This window comes from Canis lupus, chromosome 24 (genome assembly GCF_048164855.1).
Source record: "Canis lupus baileyi chromosome 24, mCanLup2.hap1, whole genome shotgun sequence".
NCBI lineage: Eukaryota > Metazoa > Chordata > Mammalia > Carnivora > Canidae > Canis > Canis lupus.
In genome coordinates this window covers 1,948,510-1,967,275 of record NC_132861.1, presented here as the reverse complement: position 1 = coordinate 1,967,275, position 18,766 = coordinate 1,948,510, and the positions used below count along the sequence as shown (strand labels likewise).

Here is an 18,766-nt window from a genome sequence, read left to right as displayed (position 1 = left end):
CAAAACAGTATCATAGAGGCACAAAAACAGACACACAGATCAATGAAACAGAATAGAGAGCCCAGAAATAAACCCACACATATGGTCAACTAATCTAGAGCAAAGGAAGCAAGAATATACAATGGGGAAAAGGCAGTCTCTTCAACAAATGGTGTTAAGAAAACTGGACAGCTACATGGGAAAGAATGAAACTAGACCACTTTATTACCACCACCCCCCAAATAAACTCAAAATGGACTAAAGACCTAAATGTGAGACCCCAAACCGTAAAACTAGAAGAGAACACAGGCAGTAATTTCTTTGACATCAGCTGTAACAACATTTTTCTAGATAGGTCTCCTCAGGCTAGGGAAACAACAGCAAAAGTAAACTATTGGGGCTACACTAAAATAAAAAGCTTTTGCGTGCAAAAGAAACTATCAACAAATTGAAAAGGCAATCTACTGAATGGGAGAAGATATTTGCAAATGATATATTTGAAAAGGGGTTAATATCAAAAGTGTATAAAACTTCTACAACTCAATACCAAAAAATATCCAATTTTAAAAATGAGCAGAACACTTGAATAGACATTTTTCCAAAGACAACATATGTATGGCCAACAGACACATGAAAAGATGATCATTACTCACAACCCAAGGAAATACAAATCAAAACCACAATGAAATATCACCTTACACTTGTCAGAATGACTAAAATAAAAAACACAAGAAACAAGTATTGGTGAGGATGTGGAGAAAAAGGAACTCTTGTGCACTTTTGGTGGGAGTGTAAACTGGTGCAGCCACTCTGGAAAATAGTATAGAGGTTCCTCAAGAAATAGAAAATGTAAATACCATAAGATCCAGTAATCCCACTATTGGACATTTACCCAATGAAAACAAAACACAAATTCAAAGATACTGCACTCTGCACTCCTATGTTTATTGCAATATTATTAACTTCACCATGGCCACAATATGTAAGCAATCCAATTATTCATCAATAGATGAATGGATAAAGAGGAGGTGGGGTGTATGTGTGTACACACACAGTGGAATACTACTCAGCCATAAAAAGGATAAAATCTTGTCATTGGCAACAACATGGTCTCAGAGAATGTTATGCTTATTGTGTGAAATAAGACACAAATAGATGAATATACATGATTTCACTTATATGTGGAATCTAAAAAAACAAAAAAAGTAAGTAAACAAAAAGGATCAGACCCATAAATACAGAGTACAAATTGATGGTTACCAAGGAGAGGGGAGTGATGGGAATGGGTAAATTGACTAAAGGTGAGTGGGAGATACAGGCTTTTAGTTATGTAATGAATAAGTGATGGAGATAAAAGGTACAATATAGAGAATATAATCAATAGTATTGTAATAATGTTGTATGGGGAGAGATGGTAGCTACCGTTGTGAGAACAGCATAAGGTACAGACTTGTCCACTTACTGTGTTGCACACCTGAAACTAACGTCATCAGTTTTGGGCCTTCGGACCCTCGTGTGTGCGCGGAGGCTCCGTGGCGCTGGGGCCCGGGCGGAGGCCTCCAGGCCCGGATCGGCCGTGCCCGGGGTTTGAGGATGGCTGCACAGTCGGCGCCGAGAGCTGTGCTACAAAGCACCACCAAGATGTCTCTCCATGAGCGCTTTACTAATATGCTGGAGAACAAACAGCCGATGCCAGGAATACTCGGGCTTCGACGCAGCAACAGCAGCAGCTAGCCAGGGCCAGAAACGAGGCTGGCCCAGCAGATGGAGAATAGAGCCTCGGTCCGGGCGGCATTAAAACTTAAGCAGAGCTTAAAGCAGCGCCTGGGTAAGAGGAACATCCAGTCGCGGTTAGGCCGACCCATGGGGACCCTGGCCAGGGCAGCAGTCGGTGGACGAGGCCTGCCCATAATCCAGAGAGGCTGACCCCGAGGACTGCTCGGGGGACGCGCCACCAGAACCCTGCTTAGGGGCGGGACGTCGCTCCGGGGTCAAACCCTGCTCCGAGGTGGACGAGCCGTAGCTCCCCGAATGGGCTTAAGAAGAGGCGGTGTTCGAGGTCGTGGAGGTCCTGGGAGAGGCGGCCTAGGGCGTGGAGCTATGGGTCGTGGCGGAATCGGTGGTAGAGGTCGGGGTATGATGGGTCGGGGAAGAGGGGGCTTTGGAGGCCGAGGCCGAGGCCGTGGACGAGGGAGAGGTGCCCTCACTCGCCCTGGGCTGACCAAGGAGCAGCCGGACAACCAGTTGGATGCATACATGTCGAACACAAGAGGACACCTGGATGCCAGATGGATGCCTACATGGCACAAACAGATCCCGAAGCCAATGATTGAAACCTGCCCACCCTACTGTGAGAGACTCTTATTCAAAAGTCACCACATCTGTAAATAACCTTGAGATAACAGATGGAGAAGAAACCTGATCGATGCTGGAAGGACCTATCACAATAGACTACGGACTTATTTGCCACCAGTTTGTGCATTTAGTGTGTTCCTTTTACATTTTTTGATACTGTTGTATGAAAACTTTCTTTCCTCTGATTTGGGTTTTGTTTTGTGTTTGGGGTTTTTTTCCCCAATCGCTCTGACTTCTCTTTGAACATGAATGTGGTGGCCTTGTGGCTAGAACACACTCTTCCCACCTCTGCCTCCCTTCATCTGTCATATGCTCTGATATTCTGACTTTCCTCTCGTCATTTCTGTGTGCCCGTGGATAAAGCCCCAGAAAGAGCTCATCAGTGTTACTTCCTGGGTTTCTGAGAAACGGTTCTGTTCTACATAATCTTTAATAGCTTCTTAGAACTGTTCAGAAAATCTGAAGCTCAAAAATGAATTCTGCCACATTGATATTTTGGGGTAGTAAATTAGGGACACTGATATAGCCGCAGGGCCGCATAACAGGTTACACGTGGTAGCACTTCAGATTTGATTAAAGTTACTTCCCGTGTACGTTGACACCACATGACAAGTATGCTGGTGGGTTGGGTCCGTGCACTTCGACCCTGAAATAACTTTGCTCTTGGCTTTGTATCATGTCCTAAGAGCTACTGTTCTGTTGGCTTACACCTGCAATAGAGAGGAAATCGCCGTTTGATTTGGCAGATTGTTCAGAGAAAGGGCTAGAATGATAGCACATACCTTCTAGGAGTCAGAAGATACCCACCCTGGAATGCTATTGTCCTTATGTTTATCCCAAACCAATCCCGAGCCTCTCCATTCATTGGCTTTGTTTGAACCTCTTTATTTTTCTTGAAGGTTTAAGTATTTTCAGTGGAATCTTGTATTTCTGGTTCATCATAACAAGAAATCGTTCTCAAATCTAAAAAAAAAAATGTAATTAGTTTTGTAATTAGTAAACTAATTTCAGTTAAAAAAGAAAAAGAAGTACATTCTCTGACATGGGCCTTAGCAACTTCTTTCTAGATATGTCTCCTGAGGCAAAGGAAACAAAGGGAAAAACAAACTACTGGAACTACATCAAAATAAAAATCTCCTGTACAGCAAAGGAAACAATAAACAAAACTAAAAGGCAATCTATGGAAGGGGAGAAGATATTTGCAAGTAAAATATGTGATAAAGGGCAGTATCCAAAATATATAAAGAACTGATACAACTTAACACCCCCAAAGATGAATAATCCAATTAAAAAGTAGGCTGAAGACATGAAGAGACATTTTTCCAAAGAGCCTACAGATGGCCAATGGACACAATAAAAGATGCTCAACATCATTTATCAGAAAAATGCAAATCAAAATTACAATATCAACTTACACTTGTCAGAATAGTTAACATCAACAACATAGGAATTAACAGGTGTTGTTGAGGATATGGAGAAAGGAGAACCTTATTACATTATTGGTGGGAATGCAAACAGGTGCAGCTACTCTGGAAAAGAGTTTGGAGATTCCAAAAAAAAAAAAAAAAAAAAAAGGAACTACTATATGATCAAGCAATTGCACTAATAGGTATTTACTCAAGGAATATAAAAATACCAATTCACAGGAATACATGCACCCCCATATTTATAGGTTTATGGCAGCATTATGTACTCAGATTATGGAAACAGCTGAGGTGTCCACCAATTGATGAATGGATAAAGTTGTGGGTGCGTGGGGCGGGTTGTGTAGAGAGAGAGAGACAGAGAGAGAAATACATATATCTCCATAATGGAATATTACTTGGCCATAAAAAGAAGACAATCTTGCCATTTGAAATGACATGGATGGAGCTACAGAGTATTACATGAAGTGAAATAAGGCAGAGAAAAGCAAATATTACATGATTTCATATCTGGAATTTAAGAAACAAAGCAATGAGCAAAAGGGAAAAAGAGAGAGGGAGAGAGGTAAAGAGAATAAACATGGCTACCAGAAGGAAGGTAGGTAGGGGGATGAGTGAAATAGGTGACGCGGATTAAGGAGTGCACTTGATGTGATGAGTTATATGGAAGTGTGGAATCACTACATGTACACCTGGAACTAACATAATGCTGTATGTTAACTAACTCAAATTTAAATAAAAAATAAAAAAGCACAGAGTTTAGTAGGCAACACAGGGTCAACTGAAGGATTTTTTTTTTAATTTTATTTATGATAGTCAGAGAGAGAGGGAGAGACATACGCAGAGGGAGAAGCAGGCTCCATGCACCGGGAGTCTGATGTGGGATTCGATCCCGGGTCTCCAGGATTGCACCCTGGGCCAAAGGCAGGCGCCAAACCGCTGCGCCACCCAGGGATCCCTCAACTGAAGGATTTTAAGCAGAGGCATTTCATGTTTTAGGCAGGCCATCGAGCAACAGCGAAGGAAAGAATTTAGGAGGGATGACACTGAAGGATTAGAGATCTAGTAGTGGGCTACTACACAGCTTAGGTGAGAGACACTGAGGGCTGAAAAACCAGGGTAGTAGTAAGAATTGAGAGGAGACATAGACTTGAGAAATAGCAGACAAAAATCTGTAAAACTTGTGAATGGCTAGTTATGTGGAAGATAAAGGGGGAAATGGCTCCCCTGTTTTTTCCCTAGATGATGAGTTGCTCCTTCTTGATACTGGAAATAAGTAGGAATAATAGGTTGGTGGCAGAGAGAGATAATGGGTTCAGTTTTGAAAGTTTTAGGTTTGGGGTGCTTGTGGAAAACCAAGGCTGGGAATGTTTAACAAACAATTGAAATATGAAACTCAGAGAAGTCAGCACTGACAACTAACCACTTGAGCGGATAACTCACCTAAGTGTAGAGGGTTAAAAAAAAAAAAAATAGCAGCCATGGATAGTACCTTGGATTTTCCTGAAATTCAGGAAACCCTTGGTGCTTTTTGGAATAAGACAGTTTTTAGGCAAAAACAATAATGCAGAAAAATGTAAAACAATTCCCATAATATCAAAATATTGAAAACCTTCTAAATGTCAAAGAAAGGTAGAATGGTTAAGTTAATATAGTTTATCCACTTCAGAGAATATCAGTTCTTTTAAGTAATGTGTAGGAAGAGTTAATATGAACACAATGTGTTTTTGATTAAATGTTAAGGTTTTTTTTTTTTAACCTTTACTTAAAAAGGCATGTATTGTGTAAATAATACAACAATATGTATAGCCAAGGTTGGAAAGACAAATATATTAGAAGCAATTATTTTTTAAAAAAAGGTTTCAAATTATTCAAAATTGTCCCTAATTATATTTATATAATGGGAAAACAACTGTTAAAAATGCATTTTTCCACAGTGAGATAATATCTCACACAGTAGGAGGGCTATAATAAAGACAAATAGATGGTATCAAGTGTTGACAAGGACAGAAGAAACTGAAATCCTCATAGACCGCTAGTGGAGATGTTTTAAAATGGTGTGGCCACTTTGGAAAACTGTTTGGCAGTCCTCAAAAGGTTAAACAGAGAACTACCACATGACCTAGCAATTCCTAGGTATATATGTAAAAGAAATGAAAACATAGATCCACACAAAGACATGCAAAATCATAATAGCCAAAAAGTAGAAACAGCCCAAATGTTGATCAACTGATGGTTATTTACAATGTGGGATATTCATATAATGTGATATTATTCAGCAATAAAAGGGAATGAAGTATTGACATATGCTGCAAGTTAGATGAATCTTGAGGATGACATGCTATATGAAGGAAACCAAGCATAAAAAAACCACAGGTTGTAGGATTCCATTTATATGAAATGCCCAGAATAGGCTTACATACCTACAGGGAATGAAAATAGATTAGAGGTTGCCCAGGTGTTCAGTGGAGGGTGGGGAGAAGAATAATAGGTATGGGGTTTCTTTTTGGGGTGAAGAAGTCCTAAAATTAGATTGTGATGATAACGTGCAACTATGTAAATATACTAAAATCCATTGAACTGCATACTTTAAAAGGGTGAGTCATAGTGTATATGAGTTATCTCTTAATTAAAGCTCTTTATTTTTTAAAGTTTTATTTAATTCAGTTAATTAACATATAGTGTATTAGTTTCAGAGATAGAGTTTGGTGATTCATCAGCTCCATATAACACCCAGCGCTCATTCTATCAAATGCCCTCCTTAATGCCCATCACTCGGTTACCCCACTCCCCTTACCCACCTCCTCTCCTGCAAACCTCAGTTTATTTCCTAGAGTTAAGAGTCTCTTATGGTTTGTCAATAAGAGCTTTTTAAAAAACCCTTATTTCCACTCACCCCCAGGGGAGACAAACACAGAAACACATCCTCTTCCTACCATGTCTGACGCTGGGTAAGACCTCCACAAGTTAAGTGCAGAATCTATCAAATGAAGAATGAAGGAAGTGGCCTCTGATTTTCTGCCTGGGTACACTGCAGGTGTCACATAAGCCTCAGCAGATGTGGTCCTGAAGTCTGTAGGGTATGTAGTCTTGTCTCTGGTCTTAACCTTAACACCTGTCCACGCTTTTCCTCGCTGGGCAATAGAGAGCATCATGGGAGATCAGCTTTCCCAGAAGCAAGGCCCAGCAGGGCTGTGTCCTAACACAGATCTTCCACATTTTGAACATGGGTCCTGCAAAGAGAGTTTGGGATACTTACCCCTCAGCCGAGGGGGTTGGGGTGTGGGGCAAAGGCTGAGTGAGATCTCTGTATCCTTGGGACCAGGTCAGATTTCTCTCAGAATGGGCAGAGGCTGTTCCTCAAGCCCCTATGGCAAGGGCGGCAAGGGCAGCAAGGGCAGTAAGATCACAGGCCAAGCCCTCACCTCTGGCACTGTCTAAAGCACGTTTCGTGTCCCTCACCTGTCTTATCACAGCTGTTTGATCCGCATTAACAGACAGATGAAATCTGAGCCTTAGGTTCCCGGCTCACCCAATCCCCTACAGCCGCCCCACCCCCCCCACCCCCGCCCAGTGAGGGTTCAACAAACAGTAATCAGTATGATTACTACCTTATCTCACTATGTCCCTGGAGTTCCAAGGCAGAGGGAATCCACACCCTGGGGGTCCAGTCCCCAGGGAGGCTTCTGGAGCAGCGTGTGAGGGCCAGAAGCACAGGAGCCCTGGAGGGCTCCTCCCAGATGATGCAGGCTGAAGGGATCCTCAGGCATCCAGAAAGCCTGCCTGATTCTGCTCTGGGAGGCTATGTACCTGACTCTCATCTCACAGAAGCGACAGTGGCGGGGTGAAGCACCCTTCACAGGGTGAAGTGAAAACCTCCACCAGGAAGCCAGAGGAGTGCACCCAGAAGGCAGGGCTCCTGACATTGGTTGGCCCAGCCCGGGTACGTGCTGGGCGAGGCCTCCTTCCAGGGATCCCTCCTATGGTTTATTAATTTTCCCAAAGAGTCATCAGTGTGCCAGCCATATGCGCAGCTCCAGGTGCTGGGGGCAGGACAGTGAGTGTGCACGACAGAGAACCAAGCCAAAAGTCACAATACAGTGTGATGAAGAAAGCAAGGGGCAAGGAGGGTCCCCCAGAGGGATACCTCTTTCACAGTAAAGGGAAGAAAAGAGGAAAGGAAGGATAGGATGTGAAACTCATTGAAGGTTTGTTGATGAAAAGCTCCCACCTGATAGCTTGTGGTTCTTCTGTGAAGTGGAAGATCCAAACCATCTACTACAGGAACAAAAATTTGGGGAAAGTGGAGACTATTTGACATGGCCTTGATAGGATGGAGGAAGGATTGACTACAGAGATGGTGATGTAAACTTCAGAGGCAGGAAGCTTCCTATTGGGTTCACAGGGGCTAGGTACAGTGCCTAGCACCCTGGAGGTAGTCAATACCAATGTAGTAAATGAGGTAGTGAATGAATGAATGATTTTTACTTGGTGTTGGAGCAGGTAGTTGTGACCATAGTTTAGCACCAGTATCCTCATGGGTGTGCCTTTGTGAAGTGGCAGATCTCAAAGAAGCAGAGTTGAGGTTTTCCCAGGTAGGAATGATGAAAAAGGAATGGTGGAGGTGTTTAGGACGTCTGCTAAGTGATAAACCTTGAAATCTATTACAGAGGGTGGAAATTAAGACATGAAGTTGCTGATGTAGGTGGAAGGGTTGATAAATTGAAGATCCTGACAAGGTTGGCAACACTGCTGTCTAAACCTAGTCCTTACTCAGACTTTTCAGTTACATATGTCATAGTCTTTTTTGTGTTAGGACACTGAACTATATTTGAATCAGTTACATCCAGATTATTCCCCTTAATACCAGAAGGTTTTCTCCTGCTTCTGAGCCAACCTGCTAAATAAATATTAACTTTTGTGTACCTCAGTTTCCTTTTTTTGTCAACTGTGATGAATGGTTAAATGGATGATCAATTTAGGGGTGCCTGGGCGACTCAGTGGGTTAAGCATCTGACTCTTGTTTTTGGCTCAGGTCATGATCTGGCAGTTGTGGGATCCAGCCCCACATTGAGCTCTGCACTCAGCATGGAGTCTGCTTCAGATTCTCTCTCCCTCTTCCTCCCACTCATTCATTCTCTCTCTCAAATAATAAATAAATAAAATCTTAATAAATAAATGCATACATAGATGATAAATTTTAAAAACATGCATTTGTTCCACAACCTTGAGATGCAAAAATCATCAGATTAATTTTTCCAAATGAAATTAAATCTGGCTCTTTACCCACATTCACTATAGTAAGAAGACACCCAATATTATCGTGACTAGACATCCTTTTCCTTCTTCTACAACTTGCTCTTGGAGTCTCCCAATGAAGTTAAGCCCTAGCTGACAACAGTGACAACTTGCTTGATAATGGAGCCCTTATTTGTTTCCCTGCCCTGCTTTGCCTTCCTTCTCTCACTTTTCCTTTTTTTTTTTTTTTTTTTTTTCTCCTCTCACTTTTCCATTCCCCAATTGTTCCAGGGCCCACTTCTGTGGGAATCTAAACTAAAATAGTTTATTCTTTTTCATTTTGGCCATTGGGGAGGGGTAATTAGGGGACGAATATGTCTTAAAAGACTTCTAAGAGGAGAAGGTAATAATGAAAAATGGTAGCAAAACATTGGCTTAGATACTTGATCCATCTCAAATTTATTTTTGTGTGTAGTGTAAGGCATGCTTCCAGTTTCATTTTTTCATTTTGCATATGTATACCCACTTTCAACAGCACCATTTGTTGAAAAGATATTCTCCCCCATTGAATTACCTTAGCACCATTGTAAAAAACATCTACTATATATGTATGGGTCTCTTTCTTGACTCTATTCTGTTCCATTGGCTTCTTTGTCTATTATTATGACTAAACCACAATGTCTTGATTACTCTATCTCAATAGGAAATCTTAAATAGTATAATCCTCTAGCTTTTTTTCTTTTCTGAGATTGGTTTGGCTATTCTTCTGCTTTGTGTTTCCATGTTAACTTTAGAACCAGCTTGTTGTTTTCTACAAAAAGTATTGCTTGGGGGGCACCTGGGTGGCTCAGTAGCTGAGTGCCTGCCTTTAGCTCAGGTCATGACCCCAGGGTCCTGGGATTGAGTCCTACATCAGGGTCTCCATAAGAAGCCTTCTTCTCCCTCTGCCTATGTCTCAGCCTCTCTCTGTGTGCCTCCATGAATAAATAAAATCTTAAAAAAAAGTACTGCTTGGATTTTTATTGGAATTGTGTTCAATCCAGAGATCACTTTGGAAAGACTAACAAACTTGAATCTTCCACTCCATCAGCATGACATAACTCTCCATTTACATAGGCTTGTGTCTTCTATAAATAGGTCTATGTATTTGATGATATTGCAAGTGGTAATTTTATTTCATTTCTCAATAGTTTCTTTTTGTTCAAGATTTTATTTTTAAGTGCTCTCTACAACCAACATGGGGCTTGAACCCACAACCCAAGATCAGAAGTCACATGCTGCATTGACTGAATCAGCCAGGCGCCCCTCAATAGTTTCTTGCTAGCATATAGAAACACAATTGTTTTCCTTTTATAATTTAATGAGTTATATAATTATCCATCTAGCTGCAAATATTAGATTATTCACAACACTAATAGTATTGTGTTACTATTAATATAAAACAAATCCAAAAAACTAATGAGTAGCAATACTCCATTGATTTTGAGACATTTATTCTTTTTTTAAATATTTTTTTAATTGAAGTTTGATTTACCAATGTATAGTATAACACCAAGGGCTCATCCCATCAAGTGCCCCCCTCAGGTTATTCTGTGAAGAGGGAGAGTTTGACTTCTTCTTTGCCAATTTGAAAGCCTTTGATTTCTTTTTGTTGCCTGATTGCCGAGGCTAGGACTTCCAGTACTATGTTGAATAGCAGTGGTGAGAGTGGACATCCCTGTCTTGTTCCTGATCTTAGGGGAAAGGCTCCCAGTGCTTCCCCATTGAGAATTATATTTGCTGTGGGCTTTTCATAGATGGCTTTTAAGATGCTGAGGAATGTTCTATCCCTACTCTCTGAAGAGTTTTGATCAGGAATGAATGCTGTATTTTGTCAAATGCTTTCTCTGCATCTATTGAGAGGATCATATAGTTCTTGGTTTTTCTTTTGTTGATATGATCTATCACATGATTGTTTTATGAGTGTCAAACCAACCTTGCATCCCAAGGATAAATACCACTTGGTCATGGTGAATAATATTCTTAATGTACTATTGAATCCTGTTGGCTGGGATCTTGTTGAGAATTTTTGCATCTGTCTTCATCAGGGATATTGGTCTATAATTCCCCTTTTAAGTGGGGTCATTGTCTGGTTTTGAAATCAAGGTGATGCTAGCCTCATAAAATGAGTTTGGAGGTATTCCATCCCTTTCCTTCGGAACAGCTTTAGTAGAATAGGTATTGTTTCTTCTTTAAATGTTTTTTTTAAAATATTTATTTATTTATTATTTATGATAGACATAGAGAGAGAGAGAGAGAGGCAGAGACACAGGAGGAGGGAGAAGCAGGCTCCATGCCAGGAGCCTGACGCGGGACTCGATCCCGAGACTCCAGGATCGCGCCCTGGGCCAAAGGCAGGCGCTAAACCACTGAGCCACCCAGGGATCCCCTTCTTTAAATGTTTGATAGAATTCCCCTGGGAAGCCATCTGGCCCTGGACTTTTGTGTCTTGGGAGGTTTTTGACGACTGCTTCAATTTCCTCTCTGGTTATTGGCCTGTTCAGGTTTTCTATTTCTTCCTGTTTTGGTTTTCATAATTTGTGGTTTTCCAGAAATGCATTCATTTCTTCTAGATTGCCTAATTTGTTGTCATATAGCTGCTCATAATATGTTTTTAAAATCGTTTATATTTCCTTGGTATTGGTTGTGATCTCTCCTCTTTCATTCGTGAATTTATTAATTTGAGTTTTTTTTCTTTTTAATAATGCTGGCTAGAGGTTTATCTATCTTATTAATTCTTTTATAGAACCAACTCCTGGTTTTGTTGATCTGTTCTCTGTTGATTTTGTTCTACAGTTCTTCTGGTCTCTATTTCATTGAGTTCTGTTCTAATCTTTATTATCTCTCTTCTGCTTGGTGTAGGCTTTACTTGCTGTTCTTTCTCCAGGTCCTTTAGGTGTGAGGTTAGCTTGTGTATTTGAGTTTTTCCAGTTTTTTGAGGGATGCTTCCATTGTGATGTATTTCCCTCTAAGGTCTGCTTTGCTGTATCCCCAAGATTTATGGTTGTATCTCCATTCTCATTAGTTCCCAGGAATCTTTTTAATTCTTCCCTAATTTCCTGGTTGACCCATTCATCTTTTAGCAGGATGCTCTTTAACCTCCACCTCAAATTTCTTCTTGTGATTCAGTTCTAGTTTCAAAGCATTGTCATATGAAAATATGGCAGGGGACAATCCCAATCTTTTGGTACCGGTTGAGACCTGATTTGTGACCCAGTATGGGGTCTATTCTGGAGAAAGTTCCATGTGCACTTGAGAAGAATATGTATTCAATTGCATTTGGATGGAAAGTTCTGTATATATCTGTGAAATCAATCTGGTCTAGGGTATCATTTAAAGCCCTTGTTTCTTTGGTGATGCTGTCCTTAGAAAATCTGTCATTTGCAGAAAGTGCTGTCTTGAAGTCTCCTACTATTAGTGTATTATTATCTAAGTACGTCTTTACTTAATTACTAATTGATTGATATACTTGGCAGCTCCCACATTAGCAGCATAAATATTCATGATTGTTAGGTATTCTTGTTGGATAGACCCTTTAAGTATGATATAGTGTCCCTCTTCATCTCTTACTACAGTCTTGGATAAACTTTAATTTATCTGATATGAGGATGGCTACCCCAGTTTTCTTTTGAGGACCGTTTGAATGGTAAATGGTTCTCCACTATTTTCAGGCTGTAGGTGTCTTTAAGTCTAAAATGAGTCTCTTGTAGACAGCAAATAGATGGGTCTTGCTTTTTTTCCCGTCCGATACCCTGCATGCATCTTTTGATGGGATCATTAAGCCCATTCATGTTCAGAGTAACTAATGAAAGATTTGAATTTAGTGTCATCGTAATACATATTCAGTCCCTGTTTTTGTGGATTATTTCTTTGGGCTTCCTCTTTCTTTAACAGCCCCCCTTAATATTTCTTGCACAGCTGGTGTGGCAGTCACATATTCTTTCAGTTTCTGCCTATCTTGGAAGTCTTTATCTTTCCTTCTATTCTGAATGAGAGCCTTGCTGGATAAAGTATTCTTGACTGCATGTTCTTCTTATTTAGTACCCTGAGTATATCCTGCCGGCCCTTTCTGGCCTGCCAGGTCTCTGTGGTCTCTGCTATTAATCTGATATTTCTCCCTCTATCAGTTAAGAATCTTTGTATCTTGCTGCTTTAAGGATTTTCTCTTTATCTTTGGAATTTTCAAGTTTCACTATTAAATGTCGAGGTGTTGAACAGCTTTTATTGATTTTGGGGAGGGAGACCTCTCTATCTCCTGGATCTGAATATCTGCTTCCCTCCCCAAATTAGGGAAGTTCTCAGCAATGATTTGTTCAAATATACTTTCTGGTCCTCTGTCCCTTTCTGCATTTTCTGGAACCCTAATTATAGGTAGATTCTTCCTTCTGAGGCTGTCATTTATTTCCCTTAACCTTTTCTCATGGTCTCTTAATTGTTGTCATTTATTTCTCTTAACCTTTTCTCATGGTCTCTTAATTGTTTTTCTCTTTTTTTCATCAGCTTTCTTCCTTACCATCAACTTGTCTCCTATCTCTCACTCTTTCTTCCACCTCATTAATCCTAGCCATTAGGATATCCAGTTTGGATTGCATCTCATTTAGTTTATCTTTTATTTCAGCATGATTAAATCTAAATTCTGCAATAACGAAGTCTCTAGAGTCCTTTATGCTTTTTTTTTTCCAGATCCACCAGGAGCTTTATAATTGTGTTCTGAATTGGCTTTCTGACATCGAATTGTAATTCATATTCTGTATCTCTGTGGAAGAGAGTACTGTTTCTGCTTCTTTTTTTGTGTGTGTTGTGAATTCTTCATTCTAGTCATTTTTTTCAGTGCAGAGTGGCTGTAAGAGCAGGCACAGACAAGAATATCACCACAACCTAAATAAATTTCAGCCTAGATGATTCTTGCTAGAAGCAAAAACTTTTCTCTCTGTAGCATTCCAGCTGTTCTCTCTTTAAAATTCATGTTGGATTCGTAGGTGTTCAGGATGTTTTGATAGTTATCTAGTTATGTTGGTGCAACCAGGTAAGTTGAGGACCCCTACTCTTCTGCCATCTTGCCCCGCACCCAGATCCTACTCTTCTGAGACGTTTATTCTTTATATAAAATATTGTTGTGGGAACAATTACCAATTCATATTAAAGTGGCAGGCTGAAGAAAATACTATGGAACATTGTGTTTCTATAATATACAGCAAAGATGATTTTAAACTTAAGTTTCTTGAATCATCACGTGAAAGCATTGTAATTCATTTACCTCTTTTTTATGCTACTAGACTTTCTCCACTCCATCATATTCAATGTTTTTTTATTATATATATATACTTTTATATACTTTTTTATATACTTTTTATATACTTTTATATATATTATATATATATACTTTATTATATTTATGCATACATATATATCTATTCATCTCAATATTTAAGTTCTATATGGCTTAAAATTAAAATTTTAAAACAAATATTTTTATTAACGCATATCATATGACAATACTCTTAATAGTTATTAAATTTTGTCATTATGAAAAACCAATAAATATTGCATTTAAATAAGAGTACAGAAGTAGAGTATACATGGAGCTTATGTAGCAAATGTATTCATTCCTTATTTTTTCTTTCTTCCTTCTCCCTTTTTAATGCGTATCCTTATATACCAATGTTTTGTTTCTGTAGATCTCTCAAAAGTCGGATTTCTAGATCAGAGAATATATTCATCTAAGTTAGGAAGTATAACAATAAAATAAACATCCATAAACCCAAGACTTCACATACAATGAAAGCATTTTTCATTCTGGAGAAGCTATTAGAGGTTCCTCCCTGATCCATTCCTCTTGCCTTTTCATAGAGGTAACCATTCATTTGACTATTATGTTCATAAACCCTTTGCTTTTCTTTATAGTCTAGATAGATAGATAAGTGACAGAGATTTACCTAAACAGTATATTATTTTGTTATGTTTAATTTCAATTTATAAAAATGGATATCATTATGAAATAATATTTACCTTGAAGCATACCTTGATTACTAAAAACACACAATAAATATTAGTTAAATTAACTTATGCTGGCATTGTTTGCATAATTTACAAAACTGTTATTCTATAAAATATCTAAATAACAATCCATGTTAATAAATATCAATGGCTCTTTGATTTAAAAATGGTGAAAGACAGGCTAATTGTAAATTTTTTTCATACATCCATATTATTTTCCAGTGGCATTGACACTGTCCAGATATTTAGAAACTGGTCACTTGGGAAAGAAAAACTTGTTGAACTCTGGAAGGTTCAAAGTAGTCACAATGGGAGGTTTTTGAATCCGGAGAACCAAGGATAATTTCCCATAAATGGTTTTTCACAACTGTGGTTCTTATACAGATATTTTAATAGCTGTATTACCAATTTGCTTCACTAGATGGAGATATGAGGCATACAAATTACAAATTCTTCCAAAAAAGAAAAACAACTCTTGATATCAAGAAATTATTTGCAGAAGATGAACTATCACTTATAAGATGTCATGTTAAATGATAGGATCTTCCATATAATGAATTATCAGCACCAAGGAGAAACATTTGCTGGGATTTGACAATGAAGAGTTTACTAGTTAATAATAGTTCATCAATGAACTTCATTTATTCACTCATTCATTTGTTCATCTTTTTCATTCATTGACCAAGCACTTACCAAACACCTAGTGTGCCCAACACTGGTAGGCATTGAGGATATAGGAGTAAAGAGGACATTATCTCAGTCCTTGTGGAGCTCACAACCTCAGTCTAGTAGGACAGATAAGTATACAAACTACCAATTAGAATACATCTGGGACCACACTGTTTAATGGGTTAACACAAGCTTCAGTGGTGACATCAAGAAACAAATATTTCTTATTGAGTTGGAAGAGATGCCTGAATGTGTTTTAAGCAATTAATAATTCAGAGACAAAGATAAAAAGAATATTAAAGTAATAGTCCAGACAAAACCTGGTGAAGGCCTGAATCAAGCGGGTACCTGTGGGGATAAAAAGGAGGGGGGAAATGTACAAGATGTGGAGGAGGCTGAATATGTTAGACCTCATAACTAGATGGCTGTGAGCATCAGGGTGGGGGGAGAAGCCTCTCATAAAGTTTAAGACAAGTGCTGTGGAGGTCAGGATAAAGATTCAACATGACTGTGAGAAACTGAAAATAATTTTAATAAGGCACCTTTACTCATATCTTGAATTGTAAACTGCCTTCCCACCCTTTCCCTCTCCTTGAGATCTCACTGCTTTCTGTTTGCTCTGGCGTGTGAACCTATTCTTCCTGCCAAGTGAGTCAGTCTCAGATTTGTGCTGACATGTATTAAGTTTCCTGTAAAAGTAAGAAACTAGTATGTCACATCTCTCTCTCTCTTTCTCTCTCTCTCTCTCTCTCTCTCACACACACACACACACACACTCCACAGGCATGCACTGTGTACGTTCAAGCTCACACATGGACAAATACGTAGAATATGTATAGTGTCATTTGTAGACAATTACAAAAACAAAGATAAGAAATGACTATTCGTACAACAGAAAAGCAATACTACACTCATAAAAAAAACCCAAGAAACTATGATTGTTACCCTTAATTGTCCTTCAATCCTAGAATAGTATATAAGCCTTACTGCAGGTATTTAAATCACAATACATACTCATCTATTTGGAATCATTTTCTAAGTTGTTCTTTCAGTTCTTTTTTTTTTTTTTTTTTTTTTTTTTTTTTTTTTTTTTTTTTAGGTAGGCTCCATGCCCAGCATGGAGCCCGCTGTGGGACTTGAATTCACGACCCTGTGATCAAAACCTGAGCTGAGATCAAGAGTCATGCTCGTAAAGACTGCTAACTCTGGGAAACGAACTAGGGGTGGTAGAAGGGGGGGAGGGCAGGGGGTGGGAGTGAATGGGTGATGGGCACTGGGGGTTATTCTGTATGTTGGTAAATTGAACACCAATAAAAAATAAATTAGGGATCCCTGGGTGGCGCAGCGGTTTGGCGCCTGCCTTTGGCCCAGGGTGCGATCCTGGAGACCCAGGATCGAATCCCATGTCGGGCTTCCGGTGCATGGAGCCCGTTTCTCCCTCTGCCTGTGTCTCTGCCTCTCTCTCTCTCTCTGTGTGACTATCATTAAATAAATAAATAAATAAATAAATAAATAAATAAATAAATAAAAATAAAGTTCTTTAAAAAAATAAATAAATAAAAAATAAATTTAAAAAAAGAAAAAAAAAGAGTCATGCTTAATCAACTAAGTCGCCTAGGTTCCCCCTTTGTGATTTTTAATTGTCATAATGGTAAAGCAGAAAGAATTTAGATGTGTATATCTGAGTATCATCAAGGATTCTCTCCCAGCCTCCCTATCCACACCTTCACCTATATCCACATCATCTCTGTCTATAGCTATGCTCTTATCTACACTCCAGTTCACTTCTGTATCTTCTCATCTTCCTGCCATCTCATCCCAGGAGAACAAAAGAATGGACAAAGAAGGATTGGGAGTCACTACAGCCAACGCAAGATGACTAGAGTGAGCTCAGCAAGGACAAATGCCACCTACCTTTACAGTGTATTTCTGCGAATACTTTGTTAAAAGATTTTATTTATTTGACAGAGAGATAGAGCCAGAAAGCACAAGTTGGGGGAGGAACAGAGGGAGAGGGAGAAGCAGACTCCCTACTGAAAGGAGCCCAACTTGTGGCTCAATCCCAGGACCCCAAGGTTATGACTGAGATGAAGACAGATACCCAACCAACTGAGCCACCCAGGCACCCTTCTGGGAACATTTATAAAGGGCTCAAGTCACATTGTTTAAGATGTAACATAAGAGGTTTACATCAAAAGGTCTTGTTCATAAGTGTCCTTGGACGAGTGGCTGATTCTAGGATTGGGGTAAGAGAAATCTAATTAAGCTTGGAATGCCTTGTGTCCAAAAATAAAGAAAGCCTGAAAACAACAACTCCATGATGACAAAGGGTGCAGGAGCCAACCTAAAAGAGTTCCCAATGGCTAAAGGTGGAACAATTTGGGCAACAAAATGATGACAGTATTGGGTTACAAACCTGCAAAATAAAATATCCACAAGTCCATACATATCAATATAAATGCATTACAAAATTACTACCAGGTGAACATCACAATAATATTTGTTGCAGGCAAGATCCATCCACCCATAGATACCGTGGTATCACTCTATACTCTGTGAGTGAAAGTTTGAGGAGAAACAAGATATGAGCACAGTCTCAATATATCTCCTCCAAGTTATTTATCATTTAAAAGGGAAAAAATAATAAGTTGATAGTGGAGAAACCTGACACACTGTCTCAATCAAGTGTTTAATATCACCAGTAATAAAACATCACCAGTAATAACTTATAACAATATTGTGTGCTTTCTGAGAAAATACACTGAGAAGGACACTTCACCTCTGTGGTGTTCTCGCTAAAAACATGTAACCTCAATCTGATTGTGGGAAAACAGAAGACAAACCCCAAATGAGGGACATTCTACAAAATACTTGACCAGTACTCTCCAAAAGTGTCAAAGTCATGAAAGACAAAGACCAAGAAACTCCCAGATCGAAAGAAACTAAGGAGACATAACAACTAAATGTAGTGTGAGATTCTGGATTAGATCCCAGAATGGCAGACAAAAAGACACTAGCAGAAGGCATACAAATAGCCAACAGACACATGAAAAAATGTTTGATAT

General features: G+C 39.2%; 1 pseudogene; it reads left to right on the top strand.

The window, feature by feature from the left end:
- The first annotated feature begins 1,572 nt into the window (after positions 1 to 1,572).
- Positions 1,573 to 2,927, top strand: LOC140616390 (chromatin target of PRMT1 protein pseudogene; annotated as a pseudogene).
- Positions 2,928 to 18,766: the final 15,839 nt, after the last annotated feature.